Consider the following 27,854-nt stretch of genomic DNA (forward strand, 5'->3'; position numbering starts at 1 on the left):
CAGGTCCCTGCCGTCCCCCCGGTCCCTGCTATTCCCAGGTCCCTGCCATCCCCCTGGTCCCTGCTGTTCCCAGGTCCCTGCCATCCCTCCAGTCCCCGCCGTCCCCCCGGTCCCTGCTGTCCCCAGGTCCCTGCCATCCCCCTGGTCCCTGCTGCACCACCAAGCCAGGGCAGCGGTGTGCATCTGCCGGCTTTTCTGCTGGCAGCTCTGACAATAAGCAGTAAATAAACTGTTAAGTTTTCTAATTTTACAGTAATTCCCTCAATTTCCTTTTTTTAAAAATCAGCTGCTTAAACAGAGTATTAAGTGACTGCATTAATCCACCTGTATTTGGATGATAAAGTGATTAATCCGACATATTTAAATACGGTGATGGTCCGGTGCTGAGTGCCCCAGCGGAGGTGGGGGCTTTGCTGAGCCGTGTCCTGCAAAGGGCTCGATCCCCCGGGCAGGCACGAGGGATGTGCGGGGGCAGGCACGGCATCCATCTCCTCCTGAAAAGGTCGCCTCGGCCGCTCCAAATTCATTCATCAACCAGCTTCATCGCGGGGGCTTGTGTGCTTTTCCTTTTCCTTGCTTCTGCGGGTTTCTGGCAGCAGCAAGGGGGGAGGGAGGCTGGCTTTCTTCCCTGTTGCTAAAACATTTAGCAGTGGTTTGGGATTGCTGCTGGGGATTCCCGGCCTGGAGCGAACGTTTGGCACCTCTGCTTCACCTCGGCTCTTTGGTCCCAGGAACCTCTCCTGGGGAGGGATGCGGAGGGCTGGGGGGGCTGGGGGCACCCCACATCAACACATCGCATCCCCGCTGGCGACGCTGCCAAGCCAGGCAGCCCCCGTCAGGGACGAGGCGGGGAGCGTAGGTTCGAAGGACGTTGTCAGCTCACGTTGTTGCAACCCAAATATCGAAGCACGGAGCCAGCGCCAGCAAACTCGCAAGTGGGATTGCGGAGAAAGCCGGCTGGCGGAGCCGCGGAGGGCAAAGCCGCAGTGACGATGGTGGGGGAGGCGTCGAGACCCCCCTCCGCTGCCTTGAAGGTGGCAACTGTCACTCCAGTGGGGAGCTTGAATGGCTGAGGCACTTGGTGGCCATGCCAGCGTGGGAAAAGCAGGCCTCGGTACCTTTCCACACGGGAAACTGGGATTAGCAGAGCAAGAGTCGGGTCTGCCGCTGTCTTCTCTTCCTTTGCAATGCAGGCACGAGGCAAGGAGGGGACGGGGCAGCTTCGTGATGCCTAAACTAAACACAGCTTCTTAGAGACCTCCCCGGCCCGATTTAAGCAGGAATTGCACAAATGTCAGGGCTTGAGACGGGTCCCTGAGGAGTGGGGCCGAAGCAGATGCAGATCCTGGCATTCCTGCGTGCTGGTTTCTGCAACCCAAAGTGAGCAAAACCTCACATCCCTTTTTAGTATTCCTGCCGTTTGCAGCGTGTCTCCTGAGCTATTCATCTGTAACGTTTGTGGGCCTATTAAGAGGGAAATACAATTTCATAGTCACAGATAAGAGATTAGACAGATCAATTCCTCCCTGCGAAACGGGCTGAGAAGAAAAAAAGCCATTTCCAAATTGCGATGTAGAAGGTTTTTGTTCTCTTGGTTTATTGAGCTGTGGGTCCTGCCACCAACTTTTATGGTCATGTTCTCACTAAGAGAGCAAGAAGTTCGTGGGCTCAATGTTAAGATAGCCAGCGGGGGGACCTGATGTTCGTGAATCTTTTGGGGGAGATGAGCTGAGCCCCACTTTTGGCCGCCGGCTGTGGAGCGGCTTTCTCCTCGTCCCCTTTCCCGTCTCAGGTTTGACCCGGGAGCGCTTCCCCCCGGGGGGGTCGTGGCCGCCCGGCACAGCCCGTTTCGGTGGCAGGGAGCACGCGGTGTGCCGGCGTGCCGCGGCGGGGAGCCGAGGGGACGGTTACCGTACAACGTGACGCGCTGTGCTAGGCTTTAAGAAGAGAGGCTGTCACAATATTTAGCGGCAGAGTTAAACTGAAACCGCTACATCCGCAGATAGGGAATTCTGCACAACGGCTCTCGAAAATCTCAAATACTTGTGAAAAATGCTGCCGCGCTGGCGCAGAGGCGGGAGAGCCGTTTCCCCGCGCGTGCCTGGCCCTGACCCGCGGCTGGCAGGAGGCAGCCGCTCTCCCGAGATGCTCAGCTCAGATGTAGAAACACTTCCATGTCTTTGGGTCAGGCGGACGTCAAAGCAGCTTTCGCACAAACCTGTGTGGAAGGCGATGGGTTTGGTGAGCCGGCTGCATGGTCCCACCATGGATGGGAAACCTCCGGCTTCTCCTGGCATCATCGGCAAAGGGCATCGCCAATAATCGCCGCAGCGGCCAGGGGAGTGGGCGATGTGGGTGCAAAGGGGAGAAACTGGAGCCGGTCCGGAAAGGCTGGGAAAACGGTGGGGACACTGCCGAGAGGGATGCCGGGATGATAAGAGGGCACCGTTCCCTCGTGCCTCTTTCGGGAGGACCGGGACCCGAGTCATCGCACGGCGCCCATGCACTCCTCAAGCCTGCACACAGCAGCTCTGTGCCAGAGAACCCTGAATTATTTATAGCCTGTTATCATCCCCTAGGTATTATTTGTGTAACCATTAGTTTCTGTAAAGTGTATGAAAGAAGCTGTAAAATACCAAGCATCTCCTCACTTCAGTGGGGAGCTGATTATTTTCCTGCCTGATTTACCAAGCTCCATCTCAGCAACTTAACCCTTTGCGGCTGTTGGCGGTGGAGGAGCGCGAGCGCTTCGGCGCGGTGTCAGCCCTCAGTCGCTCCCCCAAGCGAAGCCTCGGCTCCTCATCCCCATGGGAAGGCGGCATGGGATCGAACACCAGCTGCGGGCATCGCAGGAGAGGAGGGAGCTGGATTGTTCGCTCCCGAGCTGGAAGCTTTTGTCCTAGCAGGAGCTCTTGACTGGAAAGTGGTGGCTCTTCTCCGGATAAATACATTTAAAAAAAAATGATTTATTCAACGGTATAATGAATTCAGTGCCTTTTAAATGTGACAGTGGGTAAAATACACCGGCCTTCTGCAGGCTTAAATGTCATCTGTAAAGATCAGGCTTTCTCTTCCTTCCCCCGCGCTCATGGGCCACCCTTTAAATTACTGCTTGATTTTAGGGGGGCTTGGGGCAGCAGAGCTGGCGCGGCTGTGGGGACACGGCATCCCCACATCCCTCCATCCCCAAATCCCCACATCCCTGCCTCCCCGCATCCCCGGGCACTGCCCAAGCCCAGCGAAGGGGAAGAGAAATCAGGGAAAAAGGGCTTGGGGTGAGAAAAGCAGAGCCCACAAAGCTCAGCAGGCTGCCCGAGAGACGAGTGCCTTGTAGGGGTTTCCAGATGATGGTCATGTATTTCTTTTCATGCCCAAGTCAGCAAAACAAACCAGAATTACACTTCAATGTAAATTTAGAGCCAACCAAAAAATAAAATAGAGATGACAATGTGGACTAGAAAATAGCCCTCAGACTCACTTAGCGCAGACATGACAAGAGGCTTGGACAAGGCTTGAGAAATTACTCTAGAAAACCGGCACTTTAGAAACCAAATAAACTGTTCCAAAGACACAAAAAATTACCCCGAGCAAGCTCGTATTGATTGTAGGCACTGAACCAAAATCACAACGTGCACACCCTCGCGCCGGCGGTGCCTGCTCTGCACCCACCGTCCTCGGCGACTTCACCACCACGAGGTCCTGCCTCCTCCTCGCCGCGCTGCCCCGGCCCCGTCCCTCGCCTTGTCGTGAAGAGGGGAGAGCAAACCAGCATTTCGTCCTGTTTCTCCAATTCTTTCCACAAAGCTCTGGCATAGAAACAAAAGGCCTTTGTCTGCAGCAAATTCATCACACGAAGTCTCCCCCACCCACCCGAGCTGGAGCGTCGGGGGGACCCCTCGGCACTTCTGGGGGTTAAGTGACAAGCAAAACCAGCATGAAGGTGGGAACGGCCGGGCAGCCTCGGAAACGCGCCTGAAACCCAGGCAGGGCGAGCCTGGGCTAACTTATCACAGGTGAACTACCTGGAAGGATAACCAGAGGTTGTGGGCAAAGCAGACGTGGTGAGTTTGCGAGAGCCCAGGGAGCGAGGATGCCCCGGGGCCGGCGATGAGGCTGCTGCTGCGGGAATGCAGACTGTCTTCTTCGGGAGGGAGCAGCCTAAAATCAAAGGAGAAGACAGATAACAGCAGAAAGAGAGGGAGGGAGAAAGCAAACAGAAACACAAAATGCGGAGAAAACCGTAGAAACAACAGTATAAACATGATCCGTCATTACCCAGAGTGTGCGTGTGGAGCTCATGAAGCCGAGGAGAGTCATTATCTCCGGCATCCCCCGACATTGTCTTTTGGGGCAATATTTCCTCCGCAGGTACCGTTCCCACAGAGGCTTTTATGTTCTCCTCCTTCAAACACCATCTTTCTCCTTCCTTCCCTGCCAGGGTTGACGCTGGCATTTTTGTGAGGACGATTTTTCTTCCGCCGTCCATTTGGCTCCGCTGGCGTCACTGCCGTTTCTCATGCCCATCCCCCCCCACCTTTTGTGAGGGGCGCTGCCCTCAGCCGTACAGGCTGAAAAATGGGGGGAAAATAAGGAAAACCATTAAGAAATGCGATAAAAAGAATGGTCTGTCTCTAAAATTGTTTAATCAATTCGATTCCTGCCCACAATAATCAGAAATCTCATTTCGGAGTCCCCCAAGCGCCACTGCTGCTGGCCGGCCGCTGCGGCCATGGACCACAAGTCCAGCACAGTGACTCCTGCAGCAGAGGATGCTCAGACCATATTTTTGGCTGTTTGCTCCCCTTTCCCTTCCGCTGCCGCCTCAGGTGGCTGCGAGGGGAACCAGCCATCCCGTGGCTAATTGCCCGAGCCGGCTGCCAGTCACGGCCCCCACGCTATTTGTGGTGTGGGTGGGAAGCAAACAGCAGCCATCAGCCACGGTGGGACCATGAGCTGCCCCATGCGCTGAAAAAGAGGAAACGCAGTATTTTCTGTAAAATTATTCCTAAAAAATTTCAATTACGATATGACTCTGAGCTTGACGAGTGAAAGAAATGGGAAAGCAGAGCAGCAGCAATTGGCTGTGTGTTAATTAGTTGGCCTTATCTCAGGAATATATTAGCCCTGCTTGCACTGGCAGTGTTGGAACAAACCCCGCAGCCGAGAGCTTGCTGGCTGGGGGCAGGGTCGGGGCTGCAGAGCCGTGCTGGACACGCCGGTTCCCCTGCCTCGGGCTGGCATTCAGCGTCCGTCCCTGTATACTACCCTAAGCAAAATAGTTTACATCACCCCCATCTAACCAAAGCTTTTCTCCAGGCCAGCAATAAGAGCAGGTGGTGACGGATACAGGTGACAGAAGTGCAATGGGAAATTGGAGTGGCTGCTGAATACCACTGGGGCTGCAGGAAACCCAATGTTTCCCAGACAGGGAAATATTGCTGCGTGGCCGAATACCTCCGGCTGCCTTCCTGGGGTGGCTGTTGGCCATCCCAGGGCCACGGGCAGGAGCCCAGCCATCCCCACCCATTGCCCAGCTGGCCGGGAAGCTGCTTCCTCCGTCACGGCTCCCAAAATGAGCCTTTACCTCCCACGGAGAAACGAGGAGCCTTTGGAAACGCACGCAAAAGGCAAGGTGCCTGGGAGGAAAACTCTCAAACCTCCGTGCAGATGGGCTTAGGTGAGGGTAGCAAAGTGGGGAACGGCACGCCGTGCAAACACCTCTGCTGCCGGCATCGCAGACCTGGCTGAAAAGAAAAACAGTGTAAAACCTCGACTTCCAGCTTTTAGTGCCACGGGAGAGACCAACCGTCGCCTCATCTCCCGAAAGGCGGTGTGTCTATACGTACCTCGCTACGTCGCCTCGCGCAGCACAGGTTTGCTCCCACAGCGGGCTGGGAGGGGATGCCCTTCGCCTGCCGGGCATCGCTCCCCCCGGGAAGTGCATCAGCGGCGCCGGACGCCAGGCTGAGAAACTGCCCTGCCAAAAGCAGCAGCTGGTACACAGTAAAAAATGAGGAAAAAAAAAAAATGTTTTTCTTTCAGGTTATTGAACCAACTGTAGTAAAAACTTCACGTTTAATATGCATGACCTGCTCCATGCACTCCACTCTAATAAATTGGTGGAACATCTTGCGCAGCTAAATCATTAGGGGGTGGATGAAACACCAGGGGCCAGTTGTAAATGCAAGGGAAAAAAAAAACCAAACTAGGCATATAAAATATGAACCAATTTTCTCATCTTGGCTAATAGATTTTAAATGGGAAATCTGATCACGGGTAAGCGCTGAGAATATGAAAAATTTGGGTCTTGCTGGGGCCCTACCTGGATCCGTAAGGGAAGGGCGAAGCGTGATGAATGCTCCCAGGAACACGATCGAGGGCATGAGCCTTTATTAAGCTGTTACATTAAAAATCTGCTCCCGAACATCATGCTTTTTAGAGCTCTCGTTTAAAGGTGTGTTGTAGCTTGCTGCTTCGTAATTACCTTGTATGTTCTGCATAATTTTTGTTTTTAATTTCAGATGGGAAAACAGCATAAACTCACTAATTAATTACTTTTTAACCCCGGCGTATCAGCTGAAGCACGCGCTTTGCCGTGCAACCTCTCCTCTCCACGGCACTCCACGGGAAGTCGTCCTCCGAGCCGAGCACTGGGGCAGCCTCCAGCCGAGCGGCTGAATTTGCGGGAATTTCATCAAGCCCCCTGGAAAACGAAGGAAGGAGAGAACAAGGACCCGGGTAACCTGATTTTTGGCTACGGCAGCAGCTGCTCACCCAATCCAGCCCCTTGCAGTGCCGTGCCCGGCCGCGGCAGAGGCTGCCCCGGGGCAGAAACTGCTGCGGGGGTGACATTAACCGGTGATTGACGGACTTCGTATTTCAAAAGCCCATGAGCTGCTGAAGAGAAAACATTCAAAGAATCTAAAGCAGCGAGAAGTACCACCGGGGGCGTGGTACCGGGGGGTAAAAATAATAAAATAAGAAGGCAAAAAGAAAGAGGAAGGAGACGGCACTGGCAGAACGGCTGCCAGCTCCCCCGCTGGCCCCGGGGCTGGCTCCCAAAGCCGCCCTCCTGGGTCTCGTTCCTGAACCTTCCAGAAAGCTCTGCAGGTTTTGACAGCCAGCCCTTCTCTCTCTGCGCCTCCTAATTTTCCTGCTGTCTCCTTTCTTATTGAAAACGTCCAGCTCAGGCTTACTTGATTCCATCATGATCCATGTCCCACAATCTTTTAGGTTTAAGGCAGGGCAATGGGACGAATCAAGGGGGGAAAAAAGCCAAAATGAAACGTCAGGCTATCCGGGCAGGTGAATGACTTGTTCCTTGGCACACCGAGCTGCAAATGATTTTTTCCTTTGTTTTTATGAATCATTCATGTTTTCATCAACTTAAAAAGCAAACAGGCAAATGTCAACATTCAGATTTTTAAACGGGAATACATTGATGCAAAAACAAATAGAGGTTTAATTTCCTTCCCTTTAATTCCTGGTGAATGCACGTTAATGAGAAGGCGGGGGAGCTCGGCTCTGTTGACAGAAGCAGGGGTAATGAGAGACACGTCTGGACTGGCGATGAGGAAGGGGAGCACGGGCGCAGCCCGGCGCGGGGTTGCCCGCTGGCCCCATCCCGCCCCGTGCGCAAGGGGCGCAGCAAAGGTCCGGGGGGACGTCCGGGTGGCCCCCGAGAGGCGTGGGGCCAGGGTGACACACAGATTTGGGTGGCAGAGCGGGGTCGGCTCAGGGCTGCACGGCCCGGCCCCGGTCCGGGGGCACAGCCCTCGGGGGAGCCCGGGGGACCACGGCCGGTCCCCGCCGGCGCCTCGCTGTGCCACGTGCTGCCAGAGCCCCAGGAAGCTGTTTACCTCCCTCGCGCTCCATCAATCATTTTTTCATAGAGTTGGAAGATTATAGCTTCTTATACGCTACCTCCAGTCCAGCTTGTCATGGGAAAACTCCGGGGAGAAATTCGCAGAGATGTATTAAAGCCATCCAACACTTTCTCCATGGCAACTGGGACCGGTGCAAATCCCATCAGCCCTGCCTGGAGCAGGATGGAACTCTTCCACAGCTCTTCCAGGCGCCCAGATAACGGCAGATAGAGGGAAAACATCTTCATTAGCTCGAGATGCCTCCCGACTATAACACACAGTAATGCTTGATTAATGCCAAAGCATTTATCACTTACGAAATACATTCGTCTGAGGCTCCTCGGCAACTCGCACTTGCACTGGCCTTTTCCTAGCTCGTCTGAGCGATCTTACATTAAGACGCACAGGCATACATCCGAGGCTCGAGCAGACGGGGAAAGAGAAGCGATGCGGTTGGGCAGAGTGCAATCGCAACTACGTGCAGGACACTACTAAATTGCCTGACAAAGATAGAATGAGAGCATGTTTATAATAATGTATAATTAATAACACTATTATTAATTTCAAAAGTCTTGATCTTTGTTTGTTGTGCTGTCCTCAGTGTGGTTGGGAGCCTCCAGACAAAGTGGGAGAGGGAGCTCCTGCTGCAAGGAGCCGATTTCAAGTGTTTAATACCAAAAGTTACAGCCACAGCATACGCTGAAAGGTCTTTAAAAATAGCTCGAGGTCTGTGCGTGCACAGACAACATTGCGAGTGAGAGGGATGTCCTACATTTCCCAGCTCGCTTAATCCCTCAGACTGTTGACAAAATCCCCGCTCATCCTCCTGGTAGGCGAGCTCCCTGTTCCATCTCGGAGAATAACCTTTCCCGTAATTACGGGCTTCACCCTTCCCCAGCAGCCGGCTCTCCCCGCCGTGGGGCCGTTGTCGGCCGGTGCAGCGGCTTCCCCGGAGCGGGGCACCTCCCGGGTGCAGCGGCCGGCTGGGTGCCGCACCGGAGCCGGGTTTGGCCGTGGTGGTGAGCAGGTCTCCGCAGGGAACCGCGCCGAGCTGGGTGGCAACCTCGGTGTGCCCCGCGGTGTGCCGTCGGCTTGCAGAAAGCTCAAGGGGGGCGAGGGAACGAGAAGCGGGATTTCGCTGATGCTGTCCGGCCAAAAGCCTTGCTCTCCAAGGAGAAAACTTGTTTGAATCACTGGAGCGAATCTGCAATTTTATTTCAACTTAACCTACCCCCAAACTGCAAGGGAGCCAAACCCTTTGAAGTCTGCCATGTCCAATCCATTATTAATCATTGTAAATCTGGTATAATCTCTACAAGCATATTCCACTCCCTACAAATAGACTGGTGCCAACTTGCTCTAATAAATCCTGCACCAGGGCAGCTATTGTGTCTTCTCTTTATGCAGCATTTCCCAGCAGAAATATTTAAACAATAACAGTCTCTATTTGGTGCAGTCACTTTTGTTTTAGAAGACTACGGTCTAACGTGTAACAGATTTAGAGCTTACAGAAAGGCTTGTATTTATGGCATGCTTTCTTTCCAATGCTTTTTTGTTTCTAATAATCCCTGTGAGGCATTAAATGTCTCTATTTGGATTCCTAACTTCATGCCAAAGCAAGAAAACTATGTTCTTCTTCCTACTCAAAACTTTGGGGTAAATTCTGAAAGTTCTACTGAAAAGGAGCATTGCTAAACAAGCAATCCAGCATCGCTTCCCCGCGGACTAGAAACAACTTGCTGATTTCTCTGGAGAGAGCTGGGACGTCCATGGAGAAAGAGAGGAAGAACGCGTGTGCACGAGGAACACTCTTCACGGAGCAAGGACTTTCACAGGCCAATATACGGCAAAGTCACTAAAAATCAGACAGTTACCTCCTGTTACCTCTGTGAAGCAGACCTTGAGGACGAAGGTAAGGTTTTATGGATCTTTCCCCTGCAATGAGTTTTTCAGGCAGCCTACAAGGAAAACATTTGCTGCTCAGCGCTTGAGAGGAAAGGCAACGCTGCCGTGAGTAAGGGAGCACTGGCTGCAGAAGTGGCCCATGATACCAACAACCTTCGCAATGAAAGGCTTAAAGCCACGGAAAACGTGATGGCTCCGGGAACTCCAGAAATACCCGCTAGGATCAGTATTTTACTCGTATGCACATACTTATTCGGCCCCAGCCAAGCGGCGTGGCTGCCTGCAGCCCAAAGGCAAGACTCGGCTTTCAGACGGACCAGCTCCTCGCAGGGAAGAGAGGCCAACCAGCTAAAAAACCCCAAAGCAAGAACAAGCAAAAAAATTCAACCCCAAAATATACACTGGCCAGAAAGAATCAAACACAAGGGTGAGAAAACTGACCCCCCAAACTGTACAGGGGAAATGCAAATGAAGGAGGTTTATACCATGAGCTGCTGCCCAACACCGTATATAAACAGGACCTGCGTATATAAACAACTGCTGGAGACTCATCAACTCTTACTGAGCTTGTAGTCTATACAGACAGCCTCCTAATTTGCGTGAGCACCTGGTGATGCTTCTTTTGAGCAAAGCCCGCGAGCAAAGCCAGTGTCCCAGAGGAACGGGAAGCTCTGAGGTTCGATGGAGACTCCGACGTTTCCCAGGTGTGTGAAACTTTTCCCGCGAAAGTTTGCGGCTTCGACGCACCGCTCCGCATGTGTCAGCCTCTCTCGTGTGGATGCCAGCGCCAGGAGCCCTTCTCTCCACACTGGCAAATATTGGCACCGAACAGCTCTGGGGAGGGAGCCCGGGCTGCTCCCGTGGGATGCTCCGGGGGATTCCTGGAACCACTGCCCAGGGGCCCAGCAGCCGGCCCCGGGGCTGCTCGGCCCCGCTACGACCCATGGGACCGGCTGCCAGCCTGGGTCTTTACGGAAGGATTTGGTCAGCAAGGTGCTAACCGCTCCTCCCCTGCGCGCCAGCCGCCTCGGTCGCAGAGCCCGAGCCGCCCTCGCGACGGGGACGGCGCTGGCCCTCGCTGAGGATGCTCGCCGCGTGCCTCCTCGCCGCGAGCACAGCCAACCAGAGAAGGAGCCGTGACGGCTGTTAGTCCAAACGACAGCTTGTTTTCTCTCGCGCTGACAAACGAGTCGGAGCTCCAAAAGCAATTTAGTCTGGGAATAAACATCCAAGTACCTGCTGCTAAGGCTGAGGCACTAAATGAGCTAAGCAGAGGGAGGCTGCAGCGAACTCGGCTTCCAGGCACTTGGTTTTCACTTGACTTCCTCAGCTGGCAGCTCACAGCAGACTAAACGCTCTCCAAGAGGAGCAGCTATTTCCTACCCGTGCCAAGGACTCCGGCCAGAAAACGCTTTTTTCCTCCCCTGACGCTGCTCATTAATTTTGTTTGTTTGTTTTCTTTTTTTAAAGCTTTTGCTGGTTCCTTGATTAGGATGTGATTAAAAAAAGAAGAGAAGGAAAACTCGAGGTACAGAGAATTCAGCCGGATCCCCAGTGATTGCTGAGACGCCCAAAGCCCTTTTTAGCGATGGCGCGGGCAGCCAGGCCGCCACGTCTTCACCTTCCTCCTCCTCCCACCAACGTCACTCATTTAGTGCCTTGCCCGCGTTGATAATCTGGCAATAAAAATGCACAGGGAACTCAAGTCGGATCGATTCATTTCAATATTTCTGACACAGTTGCTGCAGAAGCCGAGAGCAGGGGAACCAACAACGCAATTTCCTACCAGAGAAGTGGCAAGATGTTGGGTATAAATGACGCTTAAATCCCACATAGATAATGAGGCTGCATCTGTGAAGATTTCTCTCTCCTTTTCTTGCATTGAAAACGCTCCGAGACAGTGATCTGATGTGGAAGCTGTCACGGCACAACCTTTCCGACAGGATCAGGCCTCACCAGATGCTGCGGGGATGGAGCTGGGGTACCCAAACCGCCCGGCTCCCACCCCGAGCTGCGCTTTCCTCCCTCATTCCCCCATCTCTGCAGCTCGGAGGCCAGAGCACGGGTCTAACAACTGAAAATCAGAATATTAATGTTCACCTTTTGGGTAGTAGTTGGATATGTCACTTTGAATGAAGAACGGTATTAATTTCAGTACTCGTACGAGACATCCGAGGCAGTTTCCATCCTTATCAGGGAGATGTGGCGGAGCTGGCGTGAGCTGTCTGCTGGGAGCCAAGAGCAAGAAAAGTACATTTTTCTTTTTCCATTTACAAAAAGAAAAACACACCTCGGCGCCTGCTCTCTCTGAGCAGATTTCTAGCTGGAGTTCATAATTTCTACCCACTTCCCTATATTTAGAGTCCTTCTCAAAGCGTGTTTTGAGCAGTGATTCCGGTAAATAAACTGGCAGGGGCATTCCCTTCAGTTCGGTACAAGGCACGTGCACGACCCACGGGATCAGATTTTCTAAGGGTTCAAACCAGGCTTCACTGTAGTGCCTTGAGTGAAGTGATGACTAATTGCATCTCTTGGGGCTTCCACCACTTCCCGGCCCTACTACCTGATTGCAAGCAGCTTGTTAATTTGCTTCTGAAAGCCCAGCACCTCTGCGCGGCGACGGCGAGCTGGGAGCGGGGACGTGGCGCTGCCCCATGCGGCCGCGTCCTGCACCTCCACGCGAGTTTGCCGAGCCCTCGTGCGTGGGCACAGACGGATATTTGGCCAGGTTTGATACCCTCAGCCACACTTTACGGTCTGGGGGTTGGTTAAGGCTTGCAAACAGCCAACATGTCACGTCAGGCTGGATATGGAGTCCCAGCCTCGCCCCCGCGAGGAGGGGGTCCCTTTGTCCGAGGGTCAGCGGGGATGGGGACAGGCATGCACGCCGCAGAGGCTGCTGCCTTGCAAGGGCACACGCCAGCTCTTTCTTGGCACTTCATAAAACCGACGTGCAGAAGGAAATTAAAGGAAGGCTCCGAGCAGGGGCTGCGGTAATGACGCGAGATTGGCTGCAGTAACTAGCTTTTCCAAAAATATCTTTCCTCCGTTGGAGACGCTCTATTTTTAGAGCTATGGAGCATCACACTGACAAGCGACAGGGTCAAAGCTTACCTTTAAACTTCTGAAATTCCTTTGTCCTTGTGCAAGCACCTTGGTTTTTCAGCCGGCTGTCAAACGTGACGACACACAGTACTTCAGCGAGCACGGCCGGCGAGCCCCGGCGCCCAGCTTCCCCCGGAGCTTCGACGCCCGGGAGCTGCACAGGCAGCATCAGCTTGGACATGACCGCACACCCTCCGTCTAATAGATTCTTTCTTCTTTAACTCGAGCCGTTGATCGTGTTTATGAAAACGATCTGTAATTTAAAAACCCACAATGAGATCTCCAGGTGGGGAAACTGCTGTTCTGTGGCTTTTGTATAGGAGACGTATGTGCTCAGGCTCAGAAGTATCTCCCTGGATGTCTGGATCCTTTTCCCCTGCTCCAAGGGACGTGGCAGAATAGGGCAGGTTAATTAAATTGTCACAGATCTGAGAGCTGCTCGACAGCAATGGAAATAGGGGAGACCCCAGTCAGAGCCGTAGGACTGCCGCGTCTGCACGAACGGCAAACCGAGCACATAGTGTGTAAAATTAAAAATCTAGCAGTTCTATCGCTAGGAATAAAAGCCATCATTTGCATGTTAAAACAACTCAGCTTACAGCGGCAATTTTCCTCTTTTTAACTTTCTTGGTTTACACAGTTTCCAGGATGAATAATGCAATGAAACTCCTCATCAGTGACAGGTATTCAAAAATGTGATAGGACTTCTTTTTTCTCCCCATAAACCTACACATCTTCTGCAGGAAGTCTTTCCACCAAGACATCTAAATACCCGCTGCCAACAGCTTTTGCTAGCAGCTTTTAAAAGAACTTTTTAGCCCCGAAGGTTCGGGAGGAGACGCCTGCCCGTGGCAATGAACCAGGGAGGCTGCGGGCAGCTGCCACCGGAGGGTCCCTGCCCTGCCTGGCCGGGGCCAAGCAAGCCTCCGCAGCAGGTTTTAATGTTTAAAATGCAAAGAAGTCTTGTCCATTCTGCTCGCCATGTTCATAATGATCACTAAAATAATGGGAATGCCTTTTCCTGACTGATGTGGAATCCCGTTTCCCCAATAATTATCACTGGGACATCGGAAACCCTGCCTATCTCTCCCCATTTATGCTAATGGGATTTATGTGTCTCCATTAATGCCCCTGATAATTTTTCCATTGCTCACATTACAGCCTGACAGCTTTCCTGTTGGCCGAAATTAAAACACAGTCTCTGCAGACTTCCATTAATGAGATCTTGCATCTCTTTAGAAATAAGCAAATTAGCTCATGGGGGAAAAAACATTGCTGTCAGCCTGGTTCTGAAATCTGAAAGCAGATTGTATTAAATTCGAATAATCTAGATTACATTTAATTTTAAATCATCCTCTTCCCTGAAGAGGAAAGAGAATTAAAGTCTAAACAAATTGATCAGTTCCTTGCAAGGAGCTGCCTTGCAGGAACAGCCTTGCCTGGCGCTTCTGCAATGGAGCATCAGCCAAACCCAGCAGAGAGGCAAGTGCGTGCCCAGCCACCACGCCCGCCGCCCGTCCTGCCACGCCACCGCCCACGATTTCGTGCTTTGCTAACCGTTTCTGCCGGTTCCTGACCTGCTCCCGTCTTTCCCAAGCTGCTTCCTGAGGGAGTAGCCCAGACACCAGCCCGGGCTGGGCAGTGATGTCCCCGAGGGCTGCGACGTCCCCGCTGGCACGCCGAGTGGCACGTGCAACGGGAAAAGCTGGTGCTCTTCTGCTGCAAAGCAAGGACACGGTTTGCCCGGAGGCCCTGTTATCGCTTACTTTGTGAGATATTCCTGCCTTTCTCTGCTAATGCCAATTTAATGCAGAATTGCAGGGAAATGCATCTTTCCCTGGGCTTGTAGGTTTTGCTTTGTGAGAAAGAGCAAGGCTCTTCTGCTCTGGAACAACACAGAGAGAAAGAAAGAGGCCATGAAAGCACTAAGAGGCAACCTGCCCTCTGATGAGGTAATTTATAGCTTCACCCTCTGCCACCGAAGCAGTTTCCTCTGCAGCTGAGTTTAATTTCCCAGGCGAGCACTGCACCCGCCCACCCGCTGCCCCGGCCGGCTCCTGCCGATCCCACTCCTCAGCTGGGGAATCGTCGTCCTTCACGTGCAGCACGGTGGAGGTTTGGGCTGGGGCGGGGGGTATTTCTACATGGAAGGGAATCCACATATAAAATTACATGGAAATAGTTTGCTTTCCACGTCCACTAACACATAAGTAATCTCTTTGTAAGTAATGCACATACTCTGCTTAACATGAGTAATGTACCTCCCCTTATTTGCATTTGCAAGTGTTTATTAGTTTTTACTTTTATTATGCACAAATCTTCCACCGAGCTCAAGGAAACTGGCTTGCTGGATTTCATTCACCCCGAATCCCCCCATGCCACGCACCGATTTACAGGCGCGTATCTCAATTCTGGCATGGGTCGTAAAGGTGTAAAAGATGTTTCTGAAAGCGGCACCATAACAGGTCTTGAGATAAACTTTGTCAGTCCTGTCGCCTCCAGAGTGACTGCAGAGTGCTTGTGACACAGCAGGACCCGACCGAGGCCTCCCATACCTAACAGCTTGAAACAGTTAATGCTGATCGCACGTAACAGCTTGGGAATTCCAATAAAAGTGAGAAACTCCGTTTGCAGGAGGCTCGAAGTGGGCGCTGGCAGCCTGGCCGGCAGTGCCGGCTGCTCTGGCACACCAGTACTGCTCAAGGAACACGCATTTTCTATCAATGCAAATTGTTCGCTTGCATTAGAAAATCAAATTATTTCCATTTATACATGTTTAATGAGGATTTCAAGAGCGTATAATGCAGCTAATGCTTCCAGGCTGCGAGCAGGCATCTGGAGCTGGAGATGAAGAGGGCTGCTGCGCCGCTGGACCCTGGCCCCGCAGCCGGCCTCTCCACCATCACCTCCCGGAGCTCGGCGGCCAAAGACGTGAAACGCATCTGGGTCTCTCGGCTCCCCTGCCTGGCCGCCCGCAGCAGCGAGCGGGTGGGACGGCCCGAGCGATGAGGCTGCAACTTGCTCATTAACAAGCTGTTAAATAATTAATAAGTTTATATATAATTGCTTCTGTGTACGTAATCTTACATTTTTCAGAAAACTATCATCAATTTTCAGTTAGTTCCACTCGAGGAAACGAGGGCTAATGCTTTCCGTTGAGCAGATGAATATTTATGACGTGCTTGTTCTGTCTGGGGCGGGGGCAAACCGGATTATTTGGCTTCCTGGCGTGCGAAAGGTGGGTGGTGGGAACCGCGGCCGCCTCGGCTGTCCTTCGGTGCCCGTCGGCCGCTCCGGACCTCCCGCCCCGGGTAATTGGGCTCTGAAGTGCCTGAAAGTTTGGCCAACTCGGGGCTGGCGAGCAGGACATGGAGATGGGCTTGCTGCTCCGAAATGGCGCCGGGACGTGGGCCCCTGCTGCTGGGAGCACCCGTCGCAGCACTTATTATTTATCTATTATTTACCTATTATTTCAGCTCCCCAGGATGGGAACGGGCCAAGCAGAGGCAGGGAGAAACGCCTGGGGAGGAGGAGGGCACGAGGCGATGTGTGCCATCACCTGCCGCAGCGCCGGCGCGAGGCAAAGTCCTCCTGTTCTCCGGAGCCTCATGCTCTCCCCGCTGCCCATAACTCATTCTCCAAACCCCATTATCATCATTTAAACTGAAAACAGCCCCAGTACGATAGGAGAAAATGCCTGAACGCGTTCAGACAAAATGCCTGTAATGACCACACGTGCCATCGCCATAGACACGTGATCAGTGCCTATCACGGGATCGGGAGCGCTCGCCCGCTACGCCGTGAGAAAGCATCCTTCAGAAAAGCCCGACTGCTCAGTGTCTAAATAATTTACCCTGGGAGGGTAAATTATGCTGGGAGGCCGCTCTCCTTCCAGCCCAGTGTCCGCGGATGTCCCCTCAGTAACGCTTGCAGCAGCAGCAAGCCTCGTGTCCCAGCAGGTACCGGCCGCGGAAATCCTGCCAAGGACTTTCCCGTCCCGCGAGCAAAGTGAGTGCGATGCAGCAGCTGAGCGCGCCCGCCGCCTGCCTCGCCAGCGGGGAGTCGCGGCCGCCGCGGGCACAGGGTGCTGCAAGGTCTCATTTCAGCTGCTGAAATGAGCCATCTAAGGGGCTGTTGGAGATTTTTGGGTGTGAAAAGCCAGTAAACAGGAGGGTTTCAGAAAAGCTTCGTTCCCGTGGGAGCGGTGGGGGTGGCTGGCTCCGTCACGGGGTGCGCACCGGCACCCTTGGAACAACGGAACTCAGCGCTGTGACAGCTCGATGCCAAAGCACCCCGAGCTGAACAGGAACCTTTTGATCTCGAAGTATTCTTCCCTTCCTTTTACGCCACGGCTCTGCTGCGTGCGGCTCCTCAGCTTCTGTGCCATAAGAAGTCTTACCGCAGCCTCAGCTTGCTGTGGAAACCAAATATTTTGACTTTGCTGTTTATTCCTGTTTTTTTCAAGTGTGTTCTGAGTGAATAATAAATATGTTTTTTAAGGCAGCTGGTGCTTCTCCCTGTAACACACAAGGTAAGGTAGAAACAAACATATTTGCTTTTGCTCTATCTATTTATACAATAATAGTAGTTGCAGTTTTAACGGCAAAAAAATGTAATTACTGCACACGTTCTCACAAGCCCTAATTAGCGCAATGTGTAAGCATATGCTTAAACACATCGCTGTGGCTGGCGGTTTTATCATGGGCTCTGCAAGTGCTGCCAGCAGCCAGCTGAGCGGGGGCCATGCCCTTCCCGATTCGCCTTGTGCTGATCGAAAGCTGACATTTGCGCACCTTGAAAACCTGGAAGTTATTTTTATCCCAACTGGTGCATGGTCGTAACAAGTCTCAGCCACCAAAAGAGTTGCGTCTTCCCGCAGAGACCATTGCATGGGGCAGAACACTGGAGGAAGGGCGAGGATGGAGCCGTGGGCGTTCGGACACTGCCCCGAGAGAGCATCTCCTGACAGAGCTCTGCCGACTCCCCACCCGCGGCTGAGGGAGGAGGAAACGCAGCTCTAATGGCACCTGGGAAACCACGAGGGAACTGGCAATGTCACCGTCTGCCGGCAAGGGCCCGTGCGGCGCGCCGGGCGCCGTAAGTAACGTTTGGTAGCAGCACAGCATCGGTTTACCGTATCATGGAGAAATTAAAAAGTAGGTGTAACCACACCAGCGAAACGTGCCGAGGCACGGCAGTCAGTCACCGCTCCCTGGCTCTAGCCATCTTTATTGCATTTGTCTTGATTTTTCAAAGCCGGGGAATATCGTGCCGGTGAAAAGCCAAGTGCAAAACCAGCTGCGGCGGAGCCCGGCGCCTGCAGCGGCGAGGCAGTTACCAGCACTAATCACAGCGGGGGAAACAGCCCAACCTTCCTTCCATCCCGCTCCTTTCAGCCTGTGCCCATCAAGTGCAACCGAGAGTAATCGAGGCTTTAAAAAGAAACACGTTACTCACTTGCCCGTAATCGAGGCTTTGCTAATCCGGGAGATTTTTTTTCCTTTTCTCCTTTTTTTCCCTTTTTATTGGCAATAACATTAGCTCATCGAAACCATAATTAAGATAATTAAATGAGCAATTTACTTATTAACAGATTGCAACCTTTTCAACAAAATTTACTGGGCTTCCCCCCGTGAATGCAAACTCCTTGTGCACAAGAAGCAAGGAAGGACGTGTCCAAGGAGGGGGCTGAGCGGCGTGACCCAAACCTCTGCTCCCTCCTGCACGGACAGACCCTGCTCTTGCCCCCAGCGAGGAGAGGCTGAGCCCCCGGGCTGGTCCCGGCCCCCGTCCAGGGGCTCGGGGAGCGCTCGCGTGGGGCGGGCAGCCAGAGCCACGCGAAAGCTGCTGTATTTACATGAGCTTCTGTCGTCTTACCCCTCAGACTAAGACGATGTACTCCTGTGTCAATCCCGTAAGTAGCTGGAATTTAATTCCTGACTTAGTATTTCCCTGGATGCTTATTTATAATGAACTGAAGCAAAAATATCATCTTCCCCAGTGGAAGTGCAGCAAGCAGCTCGTTGCAGGTACTCCTGGAAGCACGGAATAAGAAATCGGGAGTACGTGAAACGCCCTCCCGGGCTCGCTGTGGGTGGCATTTGGGACCCAGCGCCCGGCTTCGAGCGCTCGCCCACCGATGGTCGCACGACCCATTGCAGCACCTGGCAAGATCCCTCCGGTTCCCTGCGGCTCTGCGGCTCGTAGCATGCCAGCGTGGAAGGGAGATGCCGGGAGCGTGGGCTTACGCTCCGGCTCCGGCACGGCTTGCACCCAACAGGTTGCTGCCGGGATGTGCAGGCATCCTCGCCCAGCACGCCTTCCCACGGCTCCCATGCCGGCAGAGCCGCGGCGCTAATTGGCTTCATTATGACACAGAATTACTGCGATTTGTAGCGTAGATGCCAGGAGGGATGCGGATGTCATTTCGAATCATCATTGTCTTGTGGCAAAGGCACCGCATGCTCCGACAACAGGATCTCTGCATGGAAGGGCCGTGATCCACCCACACCCAAACACAGGAGGCACCGCAAACGGGAAGGCAGCAGCCCTCCTGGCCGGTGGCTCTGTAGTCGCTGTCACAGACAACAGCAAACGCCTCCAGCCGTGGAGAGAGGGAGAACCGAGAGCACAGCACCGGGCCGGACCGCGCTGCATCCCCCGGGACCTGAGCCGCGGGCGCCGGGCATCGCCGTCCTGGCCCGCCCCAGCCGTGCACTAACGGGCCTCCCTTCCCCCAGCCAGCACCTCGAACCGCCCCGAATCCCACACGTTACCAGAAAGCGTTGCGGACAAACCCTGAAATCGTCTTTATTGCTGCCACGGATCCCCGGAGCTGCCCGAGAGGGAAAGTTCCTACAGGTCATTAACGAGGGACTAGCGGCCTCTCACTTTTCCCACCCGTTCCCCTTCAACCGCAGACAGGGTCCAGCCTATGTACTTCTAAGGAAAACACCAAATTAAAGTCTCAAGAACTTGCCCCAATGGGAAACCGCTGCCGTTCTCACCAGAGAAAATGGTGTTTCCCCAGGGCGGTTTTCCCCTTCTGCAATGCCCAGTTGCCTGGGATATCTTACACTGCGGCATTAATTCTATGATTAAAAAAACGTGGATAATTATTACTGTTCACCAGCATAATAGTTGCAAGACTCAGCATCCCTACTTTTTGCAAGAAACATATCCTCGGGCAGTTTCCTTTGCATATAAGCATACAAAAAAAGTTCAAGTCAGAAAAAATGATCTCAGCAAAGCACATTTATGTAGGTGAATTATTTTGAAAGTTTCTAAGCATCCAAACTAATTGCAGTAGATTTGAATTATAGAATTATAAGCAACAAGTTCATTTTCATCCTCCGGGCTAAAAAGTTATAATTAGCGCATGCACCATAAAACTGGCTTTTAATTAAATAAGCCTTGGAACGGAGGAAGTTTTGCGAAGTCCCTCCCTCGCTTACATAAGGCAGCCGGCCCGAACGGCCGCCGGCGGGGATGCTGCGGTGGCTCCCGAGCCCGGGGAGCGTTAAGCAGAATTTTAAAGAAAGGAAAGAGAGAAATGGGAAATGAGGCAGGCGGGGAGCCCGCAGCCAGCGGCTGGATCTTGTACATTAGCGGCCCGAAGAGCTATCGCAGCCAAACGAGCTGGAAAGATGGTGTGTATTGGTGAGCTAAGCTGCATTTCTGGATCTGCGGTATCCGAGGTTATACTGATAGCAGCCGCTGCAAGCACCGGGCAGCCCGATTACCCCGCAGCCATGCGGTGCGTTGCAGCCGGGGGCTTGCCGGAGCCGGGGTATCGGCGTCCTCCCTGGCGGGACCAAGTCCGAACACACGCTGGGAAGGCTCGGAGGCCGTCATTTGTGCTTTCCAAGTCTCCAGAACAGCCCAGCAATATGTCACGCTACCTGTTGCCTGTATTATAATAGGCTGAGTTTTTTCACGAAAAGCATATGTTGCGGTACCGAGCGTGGAAGTGCCATCTCTCACAGTTGCCTCTTTCTTCGCACTTTAAAAAGGCTGTAGGAAAAGAGGACATATGGCACCCCAGCTTACGACGGTTTAATCGACACTGGTAGGGCCAGGGAAAAGCGAGCGGAGCGGCGTTCCCCAGGGAGCATCCCCGGAATGCTGCCTCCCGAGCCCGCGGGTGCCACTACCTGCAGGCAGGGGCATTGCCACTGCCGCCCCGCGAAACCGCAAGGCACGCGCCGGCGCTGGGCAATAAAATAAGCCAATTAACAGACTCCTCCTTGGCAACGCCAAAGCTGAACTCTAGTTCTTCAAATCTATAATTAAAGCACACTCGTGTAATTATAAAATTGTATTCCACTTGAGTGAAGGCAGAGGTCTGGCAGGTGCTTCAATTAATGCGATTGTTTCCACTCACTCTCCGCTCCTCTGAAGAGCGGCACGGCCTGAGCAAGGGGGCGAGGGCGGGCGGTGGGGCCGGGGGTCGCCACCGAGACCCCCGAGGCAGGGGCTGCGCCAGCGCCCAGGGCGGGCGCCCACCGGGCTCCCGGTTCGGGAGCGCTGAAGGCAGCACGGAGGCTGGCGGTGCCTCTGGGAGGATTCAACTCTCCCACTTGCTGCCTCTGAGAATAACAAGAAGTCGTGAGAGGTTTTACGAGCGAGTGATGGGAACTCACTGGATCGGGAGGGGACAGGGAAGGCTGCCAGCACAAACACCTTGGGTCGCTGGGAAAGCAAATGCTGCTCTTTTCCCTTAATATCCAAAATCATCTGCAAATGCCATTCCTGTAACATTCTATAAATATTCGGTGTTCTCAAAGCCTCCTTCTCAACAGCCCTCCCCAAAGCCCACTCCTCTCTCCAGACCGTGCACCAAATCTCACTGTTCCCTTTCCAGGGGCGACAAACGGCACGAACAAAACCGTCATGGGAACACAAGGACCCAACTCATCAGGCCCCAGACCCGGAGATGGAAAGCTGGAAAAGCTCTGGCTACAGGGAAGACACGAAGCTCTATGGATCACAGGAACACATTCATCTCTGCGAAAGCGCCCTGGGAGGCGACAGCCACCCCATAATCACTGTTTTATTCAAAGGAAAAAGAGCTTTCTGTCCTGACACTGAGACAGCAAGAAAACACCGAGGCTGGTCATGCTGGGGGGGTCCATCAGCGATGGAGCCAAGCCTGGGAGTCATCTGCAGCGGCGAGACCCGCATGGGGTGGGTAGCATGGCCTCTGGAGCAAACCGACTGCTGTCCCCCAAAACGGCCCAAGGGCCCAAGAGGAAGGGCCGAAGGAGGGGGAAGGGAACGGTGGTGTCCCCGCACGAGCCGGGCTCTGCCGGCCGGGTCTGCGATTCCCCGGTGTGGATCCACCTCTGGGGGGAGGTGGGAGCAGGGCTCCAGATCCTCCTCCGCAGATGCAAAGCCCATGGCCGTGGAGAATGGGTGGCACCCGTGTGGGCTGTTCAAATTGTGACTCTGGGAAAGCAAATTAAAAAAAAAAATCACGCTAACCTATTTCCATGCCGTTGTCCCTTCTCCGGGGGGAACAATCACTGCTGAGGATCTTTGCAAAAATTAGTTCCTGTAAGATCTGAGGAATCTTTCTGCTTCTGCACCGAGCATGGAGAGTGAGCCTATAAATCCAGTTAGTCACACTCCCTGGATTACATTGGACCTTGTACTTCTGCTTTTATTAACAAGATTGTTTACTATATAAGAAGCTTTATATAACTGTGAATCACGGGTGATTTGTAGGACTGCACAGATGGGAGTTGCCAACCATCCGTTTTCTCTGTGCTCGTGTGAACCTCCCGCTCCCAGCCCATACCTAAAAAATAAATTAAAACCTTGCTACGGTAATTAAATGTCTGGCTCTAATCCACTTCAGTGGTGCTCTCGGTATGAGATTTAAGAGTCTGATACTCCAGTTTAACGCGCGGGTTAATATCACTGCTGATGCAGGGATGAAGTTATCCTCAGAAAGGGTTTTCCACCCCGTTCTCTCCCTTGAGGACATCCCTTGGGTGCGAGGGGAGACTGCGCCCCAAACCCATCGAGGCTGTTCAGTGACGACAGAGTAGTTACCAACTACCGCATTTATAAAGTGCGAGCCCTTGAGGGCAAAGTCGCTGGGACTGAATCATAGCCTGCCCACGGAGCACACATCAGCCTTGCCCGGTATCATTAAATACCAATTTTATCACAACTGAGCAACCTCCAGACTCCCCCCAGCGCTCACGGGGCTCCTCTCCGCATGCCTTTTTCCTCTTGATTTACACATCTTTTTAAGTGACTCTGCTAAATGGCGTTTATATAGCTGAGGCTGAGCATCGGTGCGAGGTGACAGACAGATAGGAAGCAGCAGTTAATATCTCTACCAGTTAAGGGCATTGTTTTGGTAAAGTGCTGATCTTTAAGGATCAGTTTGTAGATTTAGCACAGCAGTGTAAATTTAAGATTCATTTGCAGTTTTGCAGTGAGGTGATGGGACCCATGCTTGGGGCTCAGCACGGCTCCTGCCGGCTCTCCCCCTCCCGCCAGCGGCCGGGGCACGGCTCCCAGACAGGCTGCCGGTGCCTGCACCGTCCTCCCGCCGCCTCACCGGGGCCGGTGCGAGAGGAAAACACCGGCCAGCACGAGCATTCCCATTTGTGCACAGGCAGCCTTAATGCCCAAACAGAGTTAATTCGTTTACTGTCGTTTATTTTACCTATCACTCTCTACGAAATGAATTGTTAGCCTTGCTGCTGTGCCGCAGCCCAGCACAACTCATCGTGTCAGCACGTCCATCCGACAGCAGGGCGGTGTTATTCACGCAATTAGGGGAAGGAAGCCAGGCTGAAGCTGCCAGACCGGCTCCTGGCTGAAGGCGACTCGCAGGGAAAATATCAGGAAAACCCAGGAAAAACACGGTCTCAGCCTCGTCCAGCAGCAGGAGGAACCGCGGTCCCCCAGAGCCTGGGCGAACCGAGCAGGGCAGAAGCTTCTGCCTGCCAGCAAAGCTTCACGCCTGCCCCCAAAACCTCGTTAGTAGACCCGATGGCTATTCAGGACAGTCTTTGCATGCCCTGGTTTATCCTGTGGCCAAGATGCAAGTCAGAGCTCCTCAGGTGCCAGGCACTGGTGCCGGCACCCGACAGCGCAGCGCACCCTCAGCAGCACCATAATGCCCCGAGCGAGACTTGCTGGATAAATAAATATTCTAGAGACGCTCCAGGTCATGTATTTTTCATGAGTTTGTTCCGCTATCAGAAACCGCACCCTTTAAGATCAGATGCATCTGTAACATAAGTATTTTTTAGAATGAATAATTTGTTTGAAAAGCTGGTTCTCATCATCTCGGTGAAAGAAACGCGGCTCGGCTCGCTCTGCTCTGCGGCGGAGGCAGGCGGGATGCTGTAGGGACCCGCGGTCCCTGCGGGCGTCAGGGGCTGCGGAGGGGCTGGGGCTGCACCCGCAGAGGGGTACCAAACCCTGCTACAGGTGGGGTGGGGGGAACCCGTGCCCTGCAAGCAAGGTACGCCCAGATGGCTCTTCCCAAGACATGCTACCCTCCTACCCGGAAACACAGGCAATTTCTGGAGGAAAACTCTGTTAAAGTCCTTGTTTCCTGCAAATTCCGGGAGTCTCTGGGGAAACGCGCGAGCCCTGCCCGGCCCCGAGGGCTGGCTCTGGCAGAGCCGCTCAGTGCTGCCGGGGTTGAATTCACACTGCAGACGACGACAGCTTTGGGATCCTTGTGAAACAGCCTGCGCAGCTATTTATTATTGCGCTAGATTTAGACCACGGATTTAGATATTGATTGAGTCTGAGCCTCCAAGCAAAGAGTGCTAATTAGCACATGCAACAAAGAGCCAGCTTTTAATTAAATACAGCTTAGTGAGAAGGACCTGTTATAGACAGCTCTCCTTGTACGAAAGAAATGCATGCAGGAGAAAGTCGGAGCAGGACTGAGTCTGAAAGGTTGACTCAGGACGGGGGTCCCGCAGCAGGAGGGCTCAGCCCGGGACAGGGCCGTGGGTGGGCGGCTGCTCCCCTCCCCGGGCGCAGCCCCGAGCCAGGCACCCGCGTTGCCAGGGCCGAGCGAAGCTGCGGGGCTCCCGCTGCCTGCACCCCTGCCTCTCCTGCCCACGCTGCCTCCTCCGCTAACCACCAGCCCTTTCTTGCCATTGCAAATAACCAAACAAGCAGCACGGAGAAGAGAATAATATTAATATTAAAAAGGCATTTATAGTTTTAATCAAGCTTTGGGGGGAAAAGACAGCTTAACACGGCACTTTACACAGTTGATAAAATGTTTGACATTTACTGGTGCCTGTAATGAATCTTGTCTCAATTTTCTCTTTTAAAATGCCACTCCAGATACTCTATCTATCTGTAGGGTTTAAAAAGCACTTATCCAACAAAGTGTTATCACGACTGAGAATATTAAACGGTGGCTCGGCGGAGCACCACCAGCTGCAGGGTTTGCTGGCACCCGAGTGGGCACCGCGAGGAGGGGAGAGCCGGGGCGTCTGCGCGGCCCCGCTGTAGCACAGCCCAGCAAAGCAACACCATTTTCCCACTGGTTTCCCGATACCCGAGTGTGGAGTCTCCAAGTTCCCAACTTACTCTGCTCAGTTTGCTGCCAGGACACAACTCCCAGCCCTCCCCACGCCCCTGGGTCCCCCCCGTACTCATCCCCTAGCCAAATGCTCCCTTCGTACCTCTTACAGAAGGCAGCCTGGGGATATTTGCTCAATCGTCAGGTACCCAGTAACCAAGAGATGCCAGCCCCAGAAAACAGCATGTTTTCCTTTGCTGCGACCGTCCCCATCCTCCTCGTGCATTTTGATCAGTAACGAAATCAGTGAGCGTGGTCCTGGCAGCAAGGTTGGCATCAGCCTTCGAAATCCGCTCTTTTGTGATGGATTGGGAAAACGCATCCCCCGTTGGGATGGTGGCTTTGCTCTTTGGCAAACCCTCTTCCAGGTGCTGAAATGCCGTTCAGGCATTATTCTGTCGTGCCTTTCTCTTCCATTACATTTATATTTTGGCAAAGAAAGTGGCAGCGATGTGGGATTGACTCCCCCAGCAGCCACAAACCCTTTACAGCACCTCCCCAGAACCCCATTAGCCTTGCAGGAATATTAGGAGCGAAGCGGCCATGGTGGCCACGCAAGGCTTTGGGCTCGGTCATAGACCAGCACCGATCTCCTAGGACAAAGCAAACCCAAAGGCCTCAAACGGAGGAGGAGGCGGCGGCGGCTGGAAGCCTACTTTGTCCCATGAGAAGAGTGGAGCTGAGCCGCGCTGCCGGCCCCTGCCCGCCCGGCTGCAGGCAGCACCGCCGACTTTGGCTGCCCAGCTCTGCCGCGGGCAGGACGGAGCGCGGCGGCACCGGCTTTGTGTTTTATCAGTAAACGGCAGTTGTCTTGTGCAAATACAGCCGACGCTCCGTGGCTGCTAAACGGGCATTTATCTGAGGAGTGTTTCTGCTCCTCTCCTGGAAGGACACTGCGAAGGGAAATATCAGCAGCAAACACGCGGGCAGCCGCTGCCTGGCTGCGCGGCTCCGTCCCGGCATCCCTTTCCATAGGCACTCTAACGCCTTTCTCTTCTCTCTTTTTTCTTTCTTTCTTTTTTTTTTTTTTTTCAGAGGGAAGGAATGAATTATTCTATGAAAGTTAGTGCCTGTCTCAGGAGCCTGGTATAGAAAATTAGGTTTTAATAGCTTTGAAATTGAGGTTCTTCGGGTCAATAGGACAAGATTCTGCCGGTGAAATGACAGACCCATAAAGGGAAAAAAAGCAAATATTTTGTTACTCATCAGAGAGTCACAGTCCAAAGATAGCAGGCAGTAGCTTAAAATACTGCTGTGCTCTTCAGGCTACTGTAATGTTTAGTCATAAGCTCCTTTTTTCTCTTGTTGTCTATATATATATTAGCTTTGGGAACAGAGCACTTGGCTTTCTGTCCTCGGACGTGCCTGGGAATTCCTCAAGTTACTGCTGGAATTGGAGAGTTTGCTCTGAAATAAAAGCACTCTGCCTTTCCAGATCGCTTCATAGCCACGGCTCTCGGACGCTTCGTGCCCATGAGCTGGGGACCCTGACGATGCCCCGTCAGACAGAGGAGCTCACCGACAGCGAGCGCGGGAGCGGACCACGACCTGCGTCACCTGGTGCTGAGTCTCCGGCATTTATGCTATTAGCAGCCTTTTAAAAACCACGCTGACAAAATGGAAGCATCCTATCTGTACGAGAACAGGTAATTACGAGTGAGTTATTTGAAGGGGAAAAATGCAATGAGATAAAAACCAATGCACTTTAAATGGAAAAACATAAATAAACTACAGACAACGCCCTCATTACCTGAGAGTTGGAGCTTTGCTAATTAAAACCTCAACAAAATCAATTACATGAAACCCAGGAGACTTCTCAATGCCTTTTCCCACGCAGGGAGAGGAACTGGAAACTGCCAGCCGGGGGGGCAGAGCCGGAGCACCCTGCGGGGAGGCTCTGCGGGCTCCCGACGCGGAGCGCAGGGGCTGGCGAGCCGGGCCCCCAGGCTGGCAGACACTCCGCCAGCCCGACCGCCCGGGCCTTGGACACCGTTGGCTGCTGCAAAGGGAAAAGCTGCGAACTCAGCCGGCAGGAAAATTGCTTCTGCTCATGCAGGATGGAAAACTTTCAGAGAATGTCTGCCAACGAGCACTGGAAGTATTTGACTCATTATTAAAGGGATGAATGGATTATAATTATTCCTAATTTCATATTCAGAGATCATTACCATCCCTAAGAAGGGTAGATAGGCAGGCCTTGAGATCCTGCAAGTTACTTTACATATTCATAGAGCTGAGGGCAATTTCTCACAGTTTGGACGGGCTGCGACGGATAAAGCACCTCTGGCCGAAGAGGCCGGGTGGCTTCTCCCCCCACGGCCGCCGCTCCTCAAAGGAGCATCCCAGCCTGGGCATCGCTGTGCGGGTCGCCCAGGGCTCACCAGCCCGCACTGGTGGCAGCAGTA

General features: G+C 53.2%; 2 long non-coding RNA genes across 3 annotated transcripts; one reads left to right on the top strand and one right to left on the bottom strand.

Moving 5' to 3' along the window:
- Positions 1–861: 861 nt before the first annotated feature.
- On the bottom strand, positions 862–26,363 carry LOC142092322 (uncharacterized). 2 transcript variants are annotated; one of them, XR_012677008.1, is made up of 11 exons: positions 25,553–26,363; positions 14,433–17,289; positions 12,885–13,128; positions 11,871–11,998; positions 8,183–8,365; positions 6,556–8,067; positions 5,847–5,993; positions 5,585–5,744; positions 4,276–4,568; positions 4,023–4,158; positions 862–3,806 (listed from the first exon to the last, which is right to left on the bottom strand). It is a non-coding gene; the product is annotated as an uncharacterized LOC142092322 (long non-coding RNA). The 2 variants fall into 2 exon arrangements; XR_012677009.1 differs by lacking the exon at positions 14,433–17,289 and having other exon boundaries at positions 862–4,158.
- LOC142092323 (uncharacterized) lies at positions 17,285–22,664 on the top strand. Its single transcript, XR_012677010.1, has 3 exons — positions 17,285–17,406; positions 17,755–19,736; positions 21,739–22,664. It is a non-coding gene; the product is annotated as an uncharacterized LOC142092323 (long non-coding RNA).
- Positions 26,364–27,854: the final 1,491 nt, after the last annotated feature.

The sequence above is a fragment of the Calonectris borealis genome, chromosome 23, assembly GCF_964195595.1.
Source record: "Calonectris borealis chromosome 23, bCalBor7.hap1.2, whole genome shotgun sequence".
NCBI classification, from domain to species: domain Eukaryota; kingdom Metazoa; phylum Chordata; class Aves; order Procellariiformes; family Procellariidae; genus Calonectris; species Calonectris borealis.